Source organism: Rhinolophus sinicus, chromosome 3, assembly GCF_057876585.1.
Source record: "Rhinolophus sinicus isolate RSI-liver-muscle chromosome 3, RSI-T2T, whole genome shotgun sequence".
NCBI classification, from domain to species: Eukaryota; Metazoa; Chordata; class Mammalia; order Chiroptera; family Rhinolophidae; genus Rhinolophus; species Rhinolophus sinicus.
This window is the reverse complement of record NC_142503.1, coordinates 51,064,606-51,086,127: the sequence shown is the minus strand read 5'-3', so window position 1 is coordinate 51,086,127 and position 21,522 is coordinate 51,064,606. Positions and strand designations below refer to the sequence as shown.

General features: G+C 39.7%; 1 protein-coding gene across 1 annotated transcript in view; it reads right to left on the bottom strand.

Moving 5' to 3' along the window:
* Window positions 1-15,977: 15,977 nt before the first annotated feature.
* The window catches only part of JMY (junction mediating and regulatory protein, p53 cofactor), an 85,539-nt gene continuing 79,994 nt past the window's right edge, over window positions 15,978-21,522 (bottom strand). Inside the window, exon 11 of the mRNA XM_019728183.3 lies at window positions 15,978-21,457. The gene's annotated coding sequence lies outside the window, so the exon portion shown is untranslated. The remainder of the gene's footprint in view (window positions 21,458-21,522) is intronic.

Genomic DNA, 21,522 nt, shown 5'->3' with positions numbered 1-21,522 from the left:
GAGTCACCCTTGATCTCTCAGTTCCATCCCTAGAAATTTCTACTATAATCTATTCAATGTATGTCCTTTCAGCATTTTTATATGCATTTATTTATGACATATGTTGATAGATATCTAGTTTGGGGGTATATAAATTTTATATGGTATGTCTTGTTCTACAATTTGCTGTTTTTACTTAATTTCTTTGGAAGATCTGTCCAAGTCAGTGTAAGAGGTCTGACAATTAAGTTTGCGAACTTGTTGCAACGATGTTGCTAACCTTGCTTGATATCAGAGGGATTATTCATTATGAATTTGCACCAACTGGAGAAACTGTTAACGAAGTTTACTGTTTGGAAGTGCTGAAAAGGCTGTGTGAAAAAGTTAGATAAAAATTACCTGAGCTTTTCACCACCAATTCATGGCTCTTGCATCACGACAATGCACCAGCTCACACAGCACTCACTGTCTGTGAGGGAGTTTTTAGCCAGTAAACAAAGAACTATTGAAACACCCTCCCTAGTCACCTGATCTGGCCCCCAATGACTTCTTTCTTTACCCAAAAATAAAGGAAATATTGAAAGGAAGACATTTTAATGACATTCAGGACATCAAGGGTAATACGAGGACAGCTCTGATAGCCACTCCAGAAAAAGAGTTCCAAGATTGCTTTGACGGGTGGACTAGATGCTGGCGTCAGTGCCTAGCTTCCCAAGGGGAGTACTTCGAAGGTGACCATAGTGATATTCAGCAATGAGGTATGTAGCACTGTTTCTAGGATGAGTTCACGAATTTAATTGTCAGACCTCGTATATAGACCTACCTCACCCTTTTTAACTCCTTCAGAGTATTCCATTTTATAGATATATCACAGTATATTTAAGCATCGGTATATTTTTTCTTTCCTTTTTTATTCTAACCCCTTCTTCCTTACCTTGAGGATACTTTGTTATGAATTAGGGGTATTCAGGATTGATACCTAGTTACCAAATTTCCCACAGTGCCTCTTATATTCCCAATCAGAATAAACTCTGGATGAATAAATTTTCCTGAAAAACTCAAAAAAAAAAAAATGTTTTAACTGATCTTGAAAATCTTTCTAAATTATGCTACAAGCAATGCCTAGCAACATGCTTTGGACCGAGTAGCTGTTCACTGAATATGCTGAGCAGCTGAACATGCTTACTGCCTTAGAAAAGAAGGGATGCCAGTGTGAATTCTAGCCTTGCTCAGTGACTTGGTCTACCAACTTTTGGACAGTGCCACCATCTGAGAATGACTGGGGACTACTAGGGTACATAGGACAAACCTAAAGTGCTGCTTCATAACCTTCAAAGTGGGGAGGAAGGAGATAGGATTAGAAAGGAAAGGAGAACTGGGGAGATGCTTGAGCTGTGATATATCCGAGCAATGTCTCCCTCTTGTGCCAGGAGCCTTTGGTCACCTTATTGCCGGCTTTGCTCCTGGTGGCATCCCCTGGCAGTTGGCTGTTAATCAAAACATTTCGTGAGCACCTCCAATGTCACAAGGGACTGTGCTGGCCCTGGGAATGCAAAGATCTAAGACAGTCCTTACTCGCAAGCAACAGGGTAGTAAAGAAAGCACATATGTAACATAGATGCAGTAGGACATAGTGTTATTATAAAAGGAGTCATAGTTTCCAGTGCATATACAGAGGAGGGAGTTAGTTGTCATTGAGGAGGTGACATTTGAGCTGAGATGTAAAAGCTGAATGTCTACTTTGAAGATTCAGGTGACGGGCAGAGAGCCTAGGGGAAAGGGAGCGAGCGTCACCAGAACCAAGAGCTGTACACTCAGATTTATTCTGACTCCCTGGCGGACCTATCGGCAGCTTAGCTTGAGGCACCAGAGCAAATCAGGGGGGTAGATTCCAGGCTGGGACCTTGTTTTGTGTCCTTGGCAGTTGTGACTTCCTACATGCAGTGGAATGCCGCCAACACCTTGGAGGGAGGAAATAACATGAGTGGATTTACATTTTAGGGAAAGCAAATCACTGGCCCCAGTATCAAGAATGAATTCAAGACTGTGTGAGGTAATGGATGTGTTAACTAACTTTATTGTGGTAATAATTTTAAATAGATACGTGTATCAAAGTCAACACATTGGATACCTTAAACTTACACAATGCTATATGTCAATTATATATCAGTAAATCTCGGGAAAAAGAATGGATTAAAGAAAGGTTCTGCAAGACCAGATACAAGATGACTTTTTGTTTTAATTGTAGCAATCCAGGTAAGAGATGAAAAAAACTAAAACTGGGAATGATTCAAAAATAGCTGAACTAAACATGAGACGTTCAAGAGGTGTGTGATGGGATGAAATTTTGAGATTTTTGACCTCTGCTTCTTTCCTGGCATATTGCTCCTTTCCTTTCCCTTTGCCCCCAATTCAGACAATGGCCAAAGCGCTCTAGTCCCTGACCGTCAGAACTGGATTGTTATTGCAGTAATGAGAGTCAGTTCTCTACTTTTGAATTTCTTCTCTCAACTCAGATTAAAACAAAAACAAATAATCTCTCATGACAAGGAAGAGGAACTGAAGGGAAACAAGATAATGAGAAAGTAGCACGTATCACTAAGAAGGGGCCTGAGCACTGCCCCTCCCTCTAACACATCAGCCTTAGGTCAAGGACAAATAAGTGGACCCCCAGACAGGACTGAGGAGCAAATAGCAGCAGACACCCATGGCTCAGCTTCCGGGTATGCCTACAAGAATTCCCCTCGGCCGGGATGCCGCTGCATCCGCTGAGAAGAAATGGTGACATAATGTGTCTAAGCTAAGATAGTCCCCAACACATATATTGGGACCCCAGGGTGGCATAGGGAAGCATCTGCAAAGTTTCCCTGCCCTGCAATCTCCAGCAGGTGCAGAATTGACAAAGGAGCCAGTGTGTCAGGGCAGAGGGTCACCTGTGAGGATCTAGGACCAAAGACCAGATAGACATCTCAGTGGATGCTGGTGCAGAAAGGTGCCAGTGACCAAGTGCAGAGGGAACTCAGCTGTGCAAGCAAATGCCAGCTTTGATGGAGGTGGGTCAAGAACCAGAAGCCACCACTCCCCCAGCTCCCCAAGTATGTGGACACCACGCAGAACCTAGCTGGAACCCCCAGGAGGACGTGGCAGAAGGGAAACCCTAATTCCTGAGTGTTTCTTGAATTGACAAAAACAATGTTTCTGTTGCCAGGCAGAATATGTTTTAGAACAAAATTGAGGTAAAATTCTATTTTTTGCACACCGTTGTTGTGGCCTGAGAACATCTTCCTACCACCAATAGACTTTGTTAGCCTTGGTAACTGAAGGACTTCTAGGTTTCCAGTTTGATTTGAAGAAAAATAAATTCTGCTTGTTGAGTTTGAGGTTCTTCTCCAGAAGTCTTATGGTTCTGGAGACTGGGAGAGAAGTGTAGGCTGAAGAAATGAATTTGGAAGTTACCAGAGAACAGGCTCTTCGTGAAGCCATGAGCAGTTGAAATTAAATAGAGGGTGAGGAGGACAGAACCAGAGCCCTAGAAAACCCTGACATTTAAAGGGGTGTGCAGAGAAAATGGAGTTAGGAAAGAGCCTTGAAGCAAGGTGCAAAGTGACCTAGAGAACTAGCAGTGATACCAGATAATCAAACATAACTATCATTTAATTTTAGAGTAAATCAGTAGGGTCCAGACCAAGGATAATTCAGGGTTAGAAACTAAATTCTTTGTGACACCTTCTACTGACCAGGAAATTATCTGCTTCCCATCCAAACTTGAGCCCAAGTCTGGTTGCCTGGCTATGCTGGGATTCCGGCCAGCAGGGCCTAAGTTACGCTAACATGATACAGCCTTAGTTATCTCCATACTGTTCCCACGAGGTAGATCACCGTTCATGTACACAGAGTGTGGTCTTCTGCATGTTACGTTCATGTTAAAAAAATCTCAGGAATTTTTTGCCACTATATTACCCAATTCCTCTTTTAAGAAAACATTTCTATCACTAATTATTTTTAGAGATTAAGTCTAAACAAATTTGTTCTTTTGGGGCTATGCTTCTCATCTCTAAGCTATGAGAACTGCATAAATCCATCACGCCCTCATCACCCTGACTGTGGAATTATCATGAGCAAGAACTCAGCAAAAATAAATAACATACGTTCCCCTGTTCTGCGTTAGCTCGTAACTTTGAGCGTGCTTTCGTTTGTCACATCTTTTGGCCTATCAGATCTTTTTTAGGTGCCAGGATCTACTTTTCCCATCACCAGCCAGGGAAAGACAAGGCTTCCCTCCGAGGTAAAGACTGAGCTATTGGCAGACACTTTGTCAAGACCAAGTGTTTTCCCCACAGCCCTGCCAAAGATCGACCCTGGGCAGGATGCAGCCTCCTTCAGAGTGAAGACATTCCAGGAGACCCTCCTTGCTCTCGATTGGCTCATCAATCATTAAGCCACATGTGCCAGGTTAGAATGAAGTTACCAATTACCATTGCTTTACTTCTTCCCTTACACGGCCCAGAGGCGCCTGAACTGAAAGTTGGATGAAATTCTGAGTAATGCTTATCGCCAGTCCGCAGCCACTTCCTGCTACATAGTAGCTTGGGTCTCAGCAAAGAGAAAAGGTCCAAACTCTCCTTTTGGCTAATGATTTGTTTATCAAACCAAGATGTCTCACACCTATAATTCTCGTTTTAATTGATTTCATTCTATTTGAAAAAGCAGTAGCTACAAGAGAGGAGAGAGCAGACTTGCATTGACTATGTAGCATGTGTTGGGCCCTCTGCGTTATGTCACTGGGTCCTTGCAACAGCTCTGGGAAGGCGATTAGTGGCTCTACTTCACAGATGAGCACCAGAAACTCGAGGAAACCAGTGGTCACCCAATGCCATATCACTAGTAAAGGATGGAATCCAGTTTGAACTCAGTTAGCTCCTGTTTTTCTCTAAGAGGCATGTTTTTCTTTGCCAACCTCAGCAATGACAGAGAAACAGAAAGAGAATGAGAAAACTGGAATTGGTTGGTCACGTAAGCTGTGAGGAGACTGGAGCTGGGAGGCTGCTGCTGGATGGAGGCTCCAGGGCAGGGTCCTAGGGAAGGTTCCTGAATTGCTGGCCATGATTCATTCAGTCCTTTCTGTTGCCTGGTTTATTTGATCCCAAGGCTGTGATACAACTTTTGGGGTGAAAAAACAGAGCTAAGCATCTATGCAGTACTCACACTTCCTATCTAAGCCTTGATTCCAGAGATGCCTACATCACACCTAAAGGGAGGACTACATGCAAGGAGTTTCCATGCAATGACTGACTTACACTCTAAATACAATTTCCCACTGGTGCCGGGTTCGGCTAATTCACGTAGACTTGCAGGAACCTCAGGGACAGGTTCTGGGGAGCTGAAAATGCTGGCAGTAAAGCTGATAGCTCTTAGTACTCCTTCTGTGGAGTACTCCATTCTCTCCAGCTGTCTGGAAAGAGACCCAGGGTTGTTGGGAGTCAGGATTAAACAAAGAGAAGTAGTGATAAAGGGGATAACACCCCCATTCCTCCACCTAGACAGGCTTCTTAGCCTTTCCCCACACATATTCTCCAGTGAAGAACTAACTCCCTTCCGTTTTGCTGTTGTTGGGATCCCCCGATTTCAAAATGAAGATTTTCGTTTCACTTTGTTTGAATACCGAGACAATTTGGTTGTAGACTGGGAGCTGGCAGTGTGTCTTCAGAGCCAGAATACTTACGGGTTCCTTAAGAATAGGCAGCATGGAGCAGCATGAAAACCACAGACATGCTTTTGAGATTCAGCTTAATCTTCAGACTATAAAATCAACTGCAATGATGAGGAGGGCTTTTCTTTTCTCTGCAGAGCCTGGGCTTCCTTTGAGAAAACTGACAAATTTGCAAATGTGATAAAGATAACACTTCTCAGTAAGCTGCTATTTCTTCCTCTTTATCATTTGGTTTAAATAATTTGGAACTGCATTCCAATTCTCTTCACTTTGTATGTCAAGAAGACATCATAGAAAGGCTTGACCATTATATTCTTTTGTATCACAAATTCTCTTCTCAAAGTTGTTATCTGAGAGAAATGAAAAGTAATTTTATTTGTTGTTGGGTCATGGTTAAATGCTTTCAAGTGACATATTTTTTTCTTTTAAGTAATGCATTTTCTGATCTACCTGACTGCAACACTTAAAATGTCATGCATCCACTGCCATCTCATCTAAAATAGGATTTGCTGTTACTGCTAAAGGTTTTACAAATATCCCTTTAATAATCGTGTATAGTATTGACAATAGAGAACAAACATGGATTTTTTAATTAGAATTCTGTTAAGCTTATGTTTTGGATTAAGGAAGAGGTGTGGTCAATTAATGATTTTATTCTATTTTTATTGCAAACAAGAATAAAAACAGGAACAAATATTTCCACACTGGATCCCTCTGGAATGAATTCAAGCCAAGTTCATTACTAGTGATTGTACATTTTGGCAAAGGTGTGAAGTGTGCCCAGCAAGCTGTTGACTGGCTGCCCCTCCAAAGGGCCCAGCCCCTGAGTGGGCAGTGCTGGCCTTGGTAGAAGTGGAGATCTCTGCACATGTCTGTTAAGTCCTAGGGACTTCTGGGGCTTTGTCACAAGCTCGTGCTAAAAACTAATTTTTTCCCATCAGATTCTAGGTAGAGATCATCCAATGTAAATGATGACTAGATCCTTTCAAACTGTGACAGTTTGCCAGCACGACAGTGTGAACCAGATCCCAGAGCTGTGTAGCTCTTCTTGATGTTTCCTTCCATGAAGAACTCTACACACTTGGGTTTGCCATGCAGTGCTCTTCACACATGTGACCTGCCAAAATCTTTTAACATGTCCTGCAACTCTGTTTGTGGCAGGTCCCCTCATCTCCCCAGGCCCTAATTTCCTCCTCTGCAAATGAGGGAAATGGTCTATAACTTGTTCCAACCCCCTCTTCCATCTCTATAATATTCAATACATTAAGACAAGGACAGGGTGAAGATCAGTGCCTCCAAAGAAACTAAGGTTTCTCTCGTCTGAGGGCAAAGATGTGCCTGGCAATCATTGTTCTCTGGATACTTTGTGACCTTTCTTTCAACATCCACCTACCATATGATCCAGATATTCTCCTCCTAGCTATTTACTCAGAAGAAATAAAAACACATCCTCACAAAGACCTGCACATGAATCTATTCACAATAGCCCCAAACTGGAAATACCCCAAATGCCCATTAACAGATGAATGAATAAACAAAATGTAGTACATCCATACAATGGATTACTATTTAGCCATAAAAAGGAACTACTGATATATGCAACAACATGAATGAATTTCATTATGCTGAATGAAAGAAGCCAGACACAAGAGTACATGCTGTATGCTGCCATTTACATAAAATTCTAGAGAATGCAAGCTAATCCGTTATAGTGACAGAAAGCAGGCCTGTGGACTGCAAAAGGGTACGAGGGAGCTGTTGGTGGCGATGAAAATGTGCTGCATCTTGACTGTGATGTTCATTTCACAGATGAGTGCAACTGTCAACACTCATCAAATTGTACACTTTTAGGGGTGCAACTTGTTTCTCAACGTTACTAGGGAAAATTTTTTCTGTAAGCTCTTAACTGTAAAATGTGAGGCTTTCGGAAAATACATAATGGGCAGCAAATAAGTTTTGTGAGGCCACGATAGCAAAAAAGAGTTGGTGAACCAAAGAGAATAATCTTAAACATTCTGGAAAGACCTTTAGTTTGTGGGCAGCATATAGGAATTTGTAGGAAAAGAATTTATCTTCTGGTTTCTGGTAAACTCCAGAACAAAGACCCATCCTGGAAACCCAGCTGACGGTGCTTTACTCGCTCTCTTTCTCCAGCTGGCTGTGGATTCCTGAGAGCCGGCTCATGAGCAAACAGACAAGCGCAGGGCGGCCGAAGCCGCCTTTTTAGTGGGTCAGGCTCCTTAATGCTGACTTCTCTTTTCACTCTGCCTGAGGCGGAATGGGTGTACTCAGTGGCAGATGCCATTCTACTGTTTGAATGTTCTATTCACAAGCTAGGAAGCTGTAGAGTACATTCTTCCCTTACAGGCCACCTGGAGCGACCTATTTAAGTTGGCGCTACTTACAGAACCACAGGATGAGATTTGGAAGGAACCCCAGAGATTCTCCTGTCCATCTTCTCAGAGGAGGAAACTGAGGCCCAGAGAAAGTAAGTGACTGGCCTACGCTCACACATCCGGAGCAGAACTAAAAAGCACCGTTCTCCAGGAGTCTCTGTACTTCATTACACTGGCTCGTAACTCACTGGAAAAGTACAGCCTAAGATATTTGCTGCCTACAGCCAGATTCTGATTCCAAACTCAGCCCGCTGCACTTTTTTTTTTTTTTTTTTTTTTTTTAAAGTCAAAGCTGTAAAATGGTTGGATTCTAGCTGAGAGACAGGCAGCAAATTCTCAGTTCTGACCTACGGTGAGGAAATGTAGGAACCAAATCTCAGCATGGGAATGAATGAGAGGCATTTATGATTATCGTAGAACTTGGCAGCAATTACAAAAGCCTGTTCCATGGTGAAAATGACCATGTTAAATTTCCATTCTTATTTGCATCTGCAAAAAATAGAATAAAATTATTTCTTCGGTAGGAACATTCTCTGTGACTAGGAAATGCTTCTTTGTCCTTACTATTCCTTTCACTCTTCATATATTTCCCCTTGATGGCTATTGAAATAACATTTTATACAGAGAGAACATTCATCACTGCAGATTCTTGACTGAAGTTGAATCAGATTCTTCTGGTGAAGCTGCCACTGCCAGGGAGTAAATTAGGTCTTTCTGAAGCTCCACTAACACTCAGTCCAACGCGGCTCTTACATTTTCAAACCACAGTTGGGCATGTCCAGGTCTCAGCAGTGTCCCCCACCCCTTGTCACATCTGGCCCTTCAGAGTGGGAGCGGGAGCAGCTTCCTGGGGGTGTTGTGATATTCTGTCCTACTGGCGTCTGGACAGCGCCCGCAAGGCTGGCGCTGGTGCTGTTTTGGGGAGATAAAGACGACACTTGCGTAATTTAGCCCTGGACTTGGCCCTTCGGATCGCCTGCTGTGCTGGTAACATGTTTTGCTTTTGTGCAGTTTCCCCAGAATATCAATTGCAGAGTTTGGTAGAATGACTAAGACGGTAACTTTAGGAAGGTGACTTCAGGTTGTTAGAATCACCCTGGACTGAAGCAGCAGCAGCAGCATTCCCCATGAGGGGACCCCGATTACCGAGCGACGGCATTTCCTGGAAGTGTGCACACTGGTGACGCCCCACCCATCCCAGTGTTGTTTCTGGGCCACTTCTTGTCCTGATGGCCGTGCTGTGCTGCAGCTGCAGCAAACACCGTTCATGTCTCAGACACGCAGCCCGGTGCGTGGGGCTAGCACGGGTGTCCTGCACTTTCTGCTGTGGAGCCCCGTGAGGGTGGAGATTTCTTCTTCTTTGCCGCCTGTTGCCACGCCCTCGGATTGCAGGTGCCCGTGTGTCTACAAGGACGTGCTGTCGTCCCTGGACGCAGCATATCCCGCTGAATGATTCAATTACTTGAGCAAGTGGATAATAAAAGTACTGACTTTAAATGTGGACTAATCAAATCATTGTACTAGTGATACAAGAAATCACAGTGTACTGTGGGAAAACTGAAACTTTTTCTAGAAAATCCATTAATAACCAGAATAGATCTTGGCTATTTTTCTGTGCATTACATAACCAGGAAGAATTGCGGTGGACACTTGAAAAAAATCACATACTCCTCTCACCTCCTCTAATCCTTTGAATTTAAATCATTGAGGTTAAAAGTGTTTGGGGAATCTGAATTGGGTAATTTCCTTCTTATTTATTAATTATAAATGTAGGCTTTTGTTTACCTAAGAAACAGGAATACAATTGTTCTCGTCACTTTTTTTATCTTTTTATCAGCATATCAGCACACAAGCATGCTCTAATGTCTCTTACCTTAAAATACATATACACCCTTAATTCTTAGAACTACCCGTTGATTTCTCTCTTCCTTTTCACTGAAATATTTCTGAAAGAATTGTGCATCCACAAACTATTTCCACTTCCTAACTTGCCATTTGCTCTTCAGACTTCTCCATCTGGCTTCTGTCCCCACTGCTCTGCCAAAAGTGCTCTCTCCAAGGTACCCAGTAACCTGCATGTCACCCATTCCAGGGAGCATTTCCGAGTCCTCATCTTACTAAGAGAATCTTGTGAGAATCCCTCGATTGCACATGGAAGAAAACCCAACTCAATTTGTGGCAAAGCAAACAGTAAGTTTCTTGTATTGTTGAATAATTTTCTCCCCTCCACTTCTCTTTTCTTCCTGACATTAATCAGATATTGGATTAAGCAAATTAATCTTCTATCTTTTCTGTTGTTCATCTTCTTAGTAGTTTATTCAGTTCTAAGAGCCCCTTGCCTCTTTTAAACCTTGTACTGAATTTGTAATGTCAACTATCAGTTTTTGTTTTCAAAATGTTGTTCCATTTCTCAGAATACTTTTTTTGCAACACATTCATGTTTCGTGGGTATAGTAGTTCACCTTGTTTTTCTGACAAAAATAACTTTTTTTCTCTTAGTCTCTGAATTGTCTAAGAGTTACCTCTTCAGTTTGTTTTAGTCTTGGCCCGTTGTGTGGAGACTTTCAGAAAAATGTCTCTGTGATTCTAAGCAGTCTGTTCATATTTGACAAGTCAGACCCTGGGACTTTGGGGGCAGGGAGGGTGGAGCTGGCTGACTGGTGGCTTTGGGGGTAGGTTGATTGGGTGGGAGGCCAGCTTTGTCATTTGGTAAATCGCCATCCCTCCCCACATACACAAATATCAACACATGATGGTCTTTTCTATGGGACTATTCAGTTTCTCCAGAGGGATCTTCCAGACTCCTATGGGGGGTACGGAAGCCTAGCTGAGCACCACCTGGTTCTGAAGGATTGGAACAGAATCCTCTGCTGTTCAGCATTACCTCTGCCCTCCTTTTGTACCTGAGTCCAGATCTTCTCTCGTTCATTTTATCCAGATAATGAGCACCTAGTGTCTTGCAGTGGGAAAGGAGGGCCTGGAGGTGAGAAGTCTATGGCTCCTGTTTAAGACTTTCTACCCCTCACCTTCTCACATTACACCTCATCCCCACCTTTCAAACACAGTGCTTCCAAGTGCTTGGCCTGCTTCTCCATACTTACTGCAGACTCTCCGGTCAGCTCCCTCCACTCAGGTCATTTTCCTTGCATGCATTTTTCAAACACTTGTCCATAAATTTCTCCTGTTTTTTATTCCTTTGCTGCCATGTTAGGGCTTTAGAAAGGAGTACCGTGTTTCCTCGAAAATAAGACCTAGCTGGACAATCAGCTTTAATGCATCTTTTGGAACAAAAATTAATATATGACCCGACATTATATCATATTATACCCAGTCTTATAGTAAAATAAGACCCAGTCTTATATTAATTTTTGCTTCAAAAGATGCATTAGAGCTGATTATCCAGCTAGGTCTTATTTTCGGGGAAACACAGTATCAATGAAAACATGTTTCAAGCCACCGCATGTAACTAAAAGTTCACTGACGTTTATATTTTTCAATTCTTTAGGATTGCATTTCCAGTCAGCAAATAGAAATCCTGCATTGTTCAGTTGCACCCAATTCTTTCTACAGAGAGCAAACCTAAAGGTAAGGTTTTATTTTTGGTGGTGTTAATTTAAAATGTTGCCTACTGAAGAATTATTTTGTGGCATTTGATGAAATTATGTTCCCTAAAGACAGAAATGTATATCTCCGATGTTACTGCTTCTAAATTACTCAAACCTTTGGGTTTTTTTTTTTTTGTGTTTTTTTTTTGGTGAAGAATTTTGGTATATCTTCAGGAGAATAATAGCTGACATTTAGTTATGCATTTAATCCAGACAATAACCATATGAAGTAGATATTAGTGTCTCCCATTTTACAGATGAATAAACTGAAGCAGAGTAATTTGTCCAAATTCACAGCTAGTAGGTGTCGAGTCCTTGCCCTTCACCACTGTGCCATGCTATGCTGTAACACCTTTTTATTTGATGAAATTTTACATTTTCCCACCTACTTCCCAAAGGAAACATAAATACTAAAGTACCTAGAGAAGTTTAGAACACACACACACAGCCAAATAAAAGGAGCAGAGAACTGTAGAGAGAAGTCTGAGATGAGCCGCTTTTTCCATCGGAGCATTATATTTGGCTCTGATTTGCTGCCAACCAATGAAGTAAAATATGTTACATTATATGTTTTGTAGAGCAAGCATGCAAATTATTTTGTGGAGAAAAAAGTTTTTGGCAACTTGAATTTTACAAGCAGTTTCTAGAATTCTAGTAAAATAACTCTGTATTAGGGTTTTTAAAAAACCTTTTAAAATCATGAAATGTATTGCTTTCAGAAAAATACATAAATGTAAAGCTTACTCAACTATTGTAAGGTGAACTCCCACCCTGGGAAAGAAATAGGAGCTGGACAGCCCCACAGTTCTCCACATGCTCCTTTCTAGTCGTAAAGCTCTCCTTCCCCCAAATCGTGACCAAACCATTATAATCTCTTTGCTTTTTTAAGTTTTACTGCCTAAATAATATCGTAAATGCTATAGTTTAGTTTTGCTTTAACTTTATATGACTGGAATCATATTATTTTTTTGGCTTCTTTTACTCGACTTTGTCATGGAGACTCATCCAAATTGTTGTGTAGCCGTATTCCTTATTGCTCTCTAGCACTCCCTCGTATGGCTATACCACATTTTAGGAATATACAATTGTCCGTTCATCAGTGGATGGCTATTTAGGTTATTTTGGTTGTTGGCTATTATGAAGAATGCTGCTGTAAGCATGCTTGCAGATGTCTTCCGATTCAAGTATACATGTATTTCAGCTAGGTCAGGGGGTGAACAGACATCCCACTTCTGCAGGGAATGCCTAGCAGTTTTCCAAAATAGTTGTACCATTTATACTACCACTAGTAGTATATCCAAGTTCTTGCTTTCTAAATCTTTGACAATATTCAAAACTGTCAATCTTGTCAACTTTAACCATTCTTAAGGTGCAATGGTCTCTCATTTTGGTTTAATTATGTTCTTGTTACTAATGAGGTAGACTTTTTTTTTTGGTATGCATATTGGCCATTTGGATTTCTCTTATGAATTGCCTGTTCAAGATTTGGGATTTTATTCTAACTGCAATGGAAAGCAACTGAAGGGTTTTATGCAGCAGGGAGAGATCTGATCTCACAACTTTGACTGTGGGTGGAGAATGAAGTTGGAAGGAGACCAGAGTGGCAGTGAAAAGACCAGAGTGGCAGTGAAAAGATCATTTAAAAGGCTAGTGCAGTAGTCTAGCTGAGAGATGAAGGTGGTCTAGACCAGAGGTAGTAAGGGACAGAGAAAGCAGTCGATGTATGCCAGATGTTAACTGGAATTAGGTTTGATAGGATTTGTTGGAGATTGGACGTGGATGGTGAGGGTGTGAAAGGCAGCAGGGTAACTTCCAAGTTCTAAATTGCAGAACTAGATGAACTGTGAAAGTTTGTTAAAGCTGAGAAGGGTTGGATCAAGGGAACCATTTTGGACATACTCTAGTTAAAATAGGTATGAGGCATCCAAATAAAGAGCTCCCCAGACAGCTGAGACAGAACTCAGAACATATCTAGTGTTCTGAGAAGAGGCATAAGCCAGGAAAATATGAAATTGGGCGTTGTCATGACACAGAAGTCATTTAGAGCCATGGGAAAGAGTGACACCAATTAGGAAGAGACGCATTCTTCTCAAGGTTGTCTGAAAGCTGAGCACTAGTTGGACCTTAAAGGGCTAAGAGTGAAGGTGAGATGCTATGGGGAATAATGGACAGGTTTTCAAGCAAAGCTCTCTGCCACTTAGTAGCTGTCACCTTTGACAATTTAATATCGAACCCCTTTTCTTATGCCTCAAATGGTTAATCACATTTGTAGTGTTGTGATGATTAAATCAGATTCTGTAATTCTTCCTTTCACATCTTAACTCTCTTATTCTATTTTCAATGTTCTGATTAAGAATTTTGACACTAGGGAGGGTCAGACACATATTGCCCAAGTGCTTTCCAAATTATCGCTCCATGGATGGACTTTAGATGGTGTTGAGGTAAGAGAAGTATTTCAGACAGACACGTGTGCCAGTGTAAAGGCATGAGATGAGCATGTAAAATGGAGATACTGGGGTAAAGGCTTGGCGAGGAGTCCTCCACAGAGAGCCTTGTAGCTTTGATGCATGTTTTCCTTAGGCAGCATGGAGGCAGGAAGTCCCAGACTCTACTGAATGCACTGCCTGGCCACTGGAATCAGTAATGGGGAGGAATTTGGGATTAGAAAGATCTCAATCACCTGAGTACATGGAGTTAGTCACAGCAATAGCCAAGAGCAAATGGAGGAGGCAGGTGAGAGAAAGAAGTAGGAGGCCACTGTGATCAGTGGATGGACTCGTGTGAACCCAGTAGGAGAATGACGAGGCGAATGGCCCATCAGTCTATTACAGGTCAAGCAGCTGACAAAAAGCTAGGTTTAGAGAAAGATGTGAGCACACAACTGATGAGCAAGAAGACTTGTGAATGAGCAACACTACTAGTGGAGACATCTGGAAAAATTGCCAACAGTGAGGAAAACCAAAGTGTATGGTGTGCAGCGAAACTGGGCCTTGCAGCAGGACAGAGTGCTTGGGAAATCCAGTTAAATGCCATATCAATCAGTAGCTGTCAGAATGTGATGGAAATGTAGGAATTTTTGCACCAAAGAATTTTAAACCTTTCCCAAAGAGCTTCTTGTAGTCAAGAATTCATGAGCTTGTAGAACTCAGCAGGGTCAGGATGAATGAGAGTAGCAAAGGAGTCAGGAATTCTAGTCACTCCGAGATTTTCAGGAGCTGTTTTCACCTCTTAGTAAAGATGACTAATCCAACAGAGAAGTCACATGGTAAGCCCTTCCCAAGCCAACCGCACCATGATTTTCACAAGGGTAAACCAGGTATGAGGAGTCTTCTGAAGCACTGTGTTGAGTTGTATTAATGTATCTTAAGTTTAATTCAAGAGGCACAAGGTTCTATCAGTTTGGCTAATGTTCCTCTATTAAGTCCATTCTCTAAACCAGGGGTGTCAAAACTTTTTTCAACGTTTTTTACCAAGGGCCATATGCGGTAAAATACACAAACAGCCGGGCCACTCACTCGAAGTGAAGTACGTATTGCCTCACCTGGTTTATTTAGGTAAACTAAATATGTTTTTGGAATTTGCTGCGGGCCAATTAAAAATGGATTGCGGACCGCAGTTGGCCCACGGACCGCAGTTTGGACACCCCTGCTCTAAAGTCTCATGGAAAAACCATCTAGTAATCAAAGTTCTCTGGTTAGCCGCACATATATTTGTGGTGGGAACTCATGGAAGTGAGGCCCTACCTAGGAGAAATTTCTCACTTCTTAATATAGAATCATGGAGCTGGAAAGAAGTCCCAAACTTCTTTTGTTCAGCCCATCATTTTATAAACGAGTGCCTGGAAAAACAGGAGGGCTTGGCAGCATCTGGAACTAAGTCCCTCAAAGGATGCGCTGCCGCGTCCGGGCCTTCATCACATCAGCACTGGTAAGAGTATTCGCTGGGATCTAGTTAAGCTAGTCCTGTGTTTAAGAGTTAAGCGAATAATCTCCCTGTATTAAATGACCACAAACTGACTACTAAAATGAAAGGCATTTAAACACCTTCCAATTTTGGAAGTCAACATTCCCAAACTAGGTGGAGAGTTAGTTTCACAGATGACATGAATATTACTAGCACAAATAAAGCTGCCATTAAAATATTACAGACAATGGTCGGGCAGAGCCAGAAGTACGGGGTGGAGAGTCTCTAAATCCTATTCAACGTTAAGTATACAACTTGCTATGCTGTTTCTATTCGAAGTGAAGTGACAGTATCTACCACCAATGTTAAGCAAACAAAATGAGGTTAACTCAATAAATATCTTTTATTAAAGAAAAAATGGAATATTGTTAAGCACCAAAACTGTATGTTGTTACATTGCATGTACAAGAAGAGAAAGGTGATTGCAATACTTGGTGTACAAGTACTTAATTCTGAAGTCATGAGTGTAAAAAACATGAAATACAAAGCAATACAATAATTACGATGCAGAAAGTTGCACTAAAGAGCAAAAGTCAACAGTCAAAACAATTATTGGAGATTTCAGAGTATTGCTATAAATGCTTGCTTAGTTTTTTCTTTGTACTTTTAATACTTCAGAATGTTAATTGAGCATATTTAAGTATTGTAAATTTGCAAGAGTTGGCATTTACAATACACTGTGCACATTGCCCATGTAATGTTAGGGTGTTAAAGCAATCCTTAAAAGCCAAGCACAATGTGCTAGTGTTTTGCTTCTACCATTATAATATTGCACAAAGCTAGTAAATAGTGAATTGGTTTGCCATTAAAATTTTCATTTAACTGGAAAGGCTAAAAAACATGTCAGTTTCATAAGCCTTAATGGGCTTTACTCATGCAAAATGATCTGTAGCCTTCAATTTTTCATAAACTATATATAATGGTTTCAACCTTGGCAAGACATACAGTACAATGAGAAATTCAAGGAGACAGTGGGGATTCTGTCCAAACTGAAGAAGTCAGAAGTCACTGTATGGGTTGTATTATCTACTTTTGGTTCACAAATGAAGGGCAAATGCCATCTTGTGATTATGGAGACTTCTTAAAACTAGTATAATTAGTATTGGGGAAAACTAGAATAACTTGTTACACTCTTTGATAGTTACCCATAAAACATGCAAGTTAAATAAAAACCCCAAAACTTCCCTTGTTAAAATTGAACTCTGTAACCAACACCAACACCCACACCTTTCGTACACGTCTAAAAATCACTTTCCAAGGTCCTGTCTTAACTCCCCAAATTGAGCCACTCTTACTTATACCTGACTTTAAAAAAACAAAACAAACTTTCCCCTAACCCTCAAAATAAATGATTGCTTTGAGATTCAGTGTGAAATAACATTGATAAAATATTTAATATGTCAATCTCAGAGGTATTTTCTGTACATGCACCTTACAGTGTCATAATAAATGTGTTTGGAGAAGGGGAGAAACATTTATAAATTTGGAATTCAATCAATTCCTCAAATACCAAACTGTACATTTACTGAGGGCAGAACACAAAATTTCAGAATGAATACATCTTTGAAACAACTCAATGGGCAAACATTTAACACACGCACACACAGAGAGAGAGAGAGAAAGAGAGAGAGAAAATGAATGAATATCCAGACTCCCTTTCACCCTTAAAAAACCTCTGTTTACATACATGATAGTTTAGGCAGCAATATAAACTCATTTTGTAGGAAAAACTTTTAAATTAGATTATATTTATAGGATATAAAATACCATTGCTTCATTTTACAAAGCAATTTTTTAAGCAGAGACTCTTCTTTATGTGCTTTAACTAAAGAGCACTTTGCAGCAAAGTTCAGAAATAGCTACTGAACAATTCACTAAATAAACACAACATGCTCCAACAGTAAGGTGCTTCTACTTTCTTACCTCTCCTTCCATCTGCAATCAATCTTGCTGGTTAATCCTCTAACACTAAGCATAGTTCTTCTCCTATGCTAAGCAATAAATGGGGGATAAAATCTGTTTAAAATGTACATTTAACTTTATATTATCATTTAAATTCAGTGCAAGAATTAGGTAAAACTTGTTAAGGTTTCTGCTTTCTCTACCAAATGGTTGCATGTTAACAATGTGTCTGCCACAGTTCTTAAATGTTTTACAGCTGTTCAAAAAGATTTTTTACAAACAACCTGGTAAAGTGTATGAAATTTAACTCCCTGATAAGGCCTTTAAGCGCCCATTAGTACTTTACAAGTTTGTAACTGATGGTAAGTGCACAATAATGAAATTATAAAGGTAAAAAAAAAAAATAACACCCTTATATTTAGTGAAAGAAAAACTTTCCTTAGGCTAAAAGTATTGACTTAAATTTATATACACACTTAGTGACTGTAATTAAAAAATGGAGTCTTAGGGAATGTACAAAATTAAATTGTATTAATTGTATACTGGCCCCATTCTAAACAGAGAGGATGCTGCCCATTAATTCTTGTTCCACTGGTATGAGTTTTAATTCTTAGTGTCTGCTATGGCCAAAGAATGCTTTACAATTTAACACATTTCATGACAGAAAATGGTCATGCCATAGTTTACCAAATATTGCTAGTTCAACTTTGTAGAAACAAGGATTTTTTACCCTCTCACTACACAGAGTACATGAAAGTGCTGAAAAATTTCTATGGTTTCATGTAAGAAAAGCCCCACATTCCGACTGTGGAAATACTACACCTGATCAACTGTCATAGTTGTGTCTAAGAATCCATTTGAAAACGGACTTAAAAAACGCATTTCTTGAAATGTTTCACTTCCACAATGAAGGATTAAGGAATGATTGTTTTTGTGCTGCTCACAACCTCAATAAGCCTATAAAATATACATCAAGTAATCACGATTGCTCATCTTTTAAAAATCCCCTTTAGCCAGGCATTTCCTCATACTGCTACACTACAGTACCATTAGGATTTTAAATCATTAGGAATACCTTCTCTATACATGCCACATTGGTTATATACACAATTTTAGTTGCATTAGTAAGAGAAATATTTAGAACTGACATTCAAGTGAGCAGTAACATTAATCTCAAAACATCCCCAAGTCATCATCTACTTGTTTCCCTATTTTACATACATTGCAGTTGAGACTAGATTGGTAAATTAACTTCTAAATTGATTCAGCATAAACAAGCAGCTGTTTGTGGATTCTTAATACGGAAATGACACATTAACAGAAATTATAACTGTCAAATGTTTTAAACCATATAAACAGTACAGCCAAGTTTGGAACTGGAAACATAAGTACCATGATAACTAAATATATACAAATTGAATATTAAGGCCAAACATGCTCATTTTATTAGGGGCAAGAAAAAAAAAGAATTTAACCATGTATACATAATTCCTGTTGGGTTCTGAAACCGCTTTAAAATTAAGATGAGGATTCAACTGGTTATCTCATTTTGATGGACAAGTAGACTGCAGTTATTTTAAATTTTAATATTGTCTGTGAGAACTCTATAAGGTTGATGACCTGCAGTAACGTGCAATTTGTGGAAGTAGGAATCTGAATCTCGAAGAGAAGTGAGTGTGTTGCAGAAAGTCATTTACCAGAGAATAAGCATAGCTGGCTGCTTTAACCTACTCATCTTCAATTGTGAGATAACCTTTATGAAGTGCTACAATGGGATGTGTTAAGGGCTGTGGAAACACCCCTACAAGGATCATAGGAGTCTGTACACCCTCCATTATTTGCTAGAGACTTAATTACAAAATGCCTCAGGAAGATAGATCACAGGACCCTTTTATAAGTGAGCCTGCTTTTTAAAGGAATCCCAGCTGCAACACTAAATGGGTAGTAATTCCCTCTAGATATAAGAAAGTTCCAGTGCTTTCGCTGTTAATTTAATACTAGATTCTCCTGTATTTTTCTAAATGTCAATGACTGAAAAACAAAACATGTTATGAACAAGCATCCAAAGGCATAAAATTGATACACAATTTTTTTCAGGTTTGCAAATTTGCTAAAAACTTTTTCAAATATATTAACAATTAAACCAATCATTCTTTGGGTTAAAAAGCATGCTTCAATGCTTTACTGATGGTATATAGGAAAACAATCTACCCCACTCCCCAATCATGGGATAAAGATTCAATTTATGTATCAGATCTGTATTTCTAATCTTTTCAGACAAGATGTGAGAATAAACCAATGTATCATGACAATGTCGTGCACAAGCTCCTAGTCTTATCAGTAAAAATATTACCAATGTTTAAGCAGAAAGATTTTGTTCTTTACAACCTGCTGCCAGAAAATTTTCTCCACAATTATTTTCAAGGAAATAACACTTTAAAGTGACAAAGGTGTGAATGTTATTTTTTTTTCTCAGGAATAACAATTCATATACATTGGAGGGCTTTTACTCTAGGACTGCTTTCTGGGTCTAAGCCAGAAAATTGTATCATAAAAAATAAGTTTTTTGGTATTTCAATCTTTAACTCCCTTCATATAAAGGCCAAGATCTGTCTTATGCAGAATTATACTCTACAGGGTACTGTAAACTGGGTCCAACATATCTACCTTCATTCAAGCCCACAACAGTCCAGCTGAGAATTCATAATGGCTCCATTCATATAAATGCATCCTTCAGGACTCCATTACAGCAAAACCGGCACCTAGAGCTACATACATGTTTAAAAATTTAGTGACAATACCAAAGGCTCCCTCCCAAAACTCCACTCAAAGCACGTGAAGATAAAGAAATGCCAGCTAAGGAGGCTTTTCTTTTCCGCCTGTTTTCTTCTGCATATTTGTAGAGCATACATTTTTTTCACTGTGGAGCATAAAATAAAAATGTAAATGGTGCATGATAAAAAGACTTAAGATCTACATCCCTATTACTGAATCCTGATTTTTGATTCTCAATAGGAAAGTCATGTTGAATTATAATAATCAAGCAATAGTTCAAACAAAAAGACTAAAAATAATTTGAAATATCAAATTACAAAGTATTGCTTCTCATAAACAAAGCTGCACATAAAATTCAAACTGGTATAAATTCACAATTATGAAGAACTATTTAAAAGCATGGAAAATTTTACTTCGAAAACTTACAAAATGTAAGTGTGTGGTCTTCTAAAAATATGCCATGTTAAATATATCATGTGTGGTAAACACTTTAATAGATGTATCTCCATATTTTGTATCTTTCCAGATGTTACTGAACATCTTTATGAAAATTCCTTTGGAGATGGGTAATGTGGGAATTTTCAGTACATTTCCATCTGATGTTCTTTCGGTTCCTGTCCTATAATTATCATGATAAACTTCTTTTTTCAAAATGTCACACTACTTATATAAGGTGATATGGAAGAAGCTCTGTAATTTTCAAGCAGATGACCATTCAGTGCACTGAAAGATGGATTTCAAAGCAGTCCCAATACAGCTCACAGTAGATCTTGTCAACCCAGTGTTCTTTCAACTCATAGCGACCCCTAGCTTTACTGGCCACTACAAGTATGTAAGTGGGTGGACAGGAGGGGAAGATGGTTAAAAAAACAGGGATCTCCTTGAAGGCCTTTTCTTCTCTGCAGTCAGAACATTGCACATCTAAAACTCATGTTAACCACCATCTATTGGAATGACTGGAAAAGTGGTAACTTGCCAATTGTGCTTCCTTTTTTTCACACCACTGAGACAATACACTTTGGATCAAATGAAATCCAATTGTTGAACCAAGTGCTTAAAATTTTGTTTTCCAAAAGAATATGAACCGATCTTCAGCTGTAGGTATTTTTTTCTTTCTGTTGAGTCACCTGTTTACAAACAAAATAATAAAGTGTATTAAAAAAGGATGACCTATTAAAGGTAGTGTGTATAT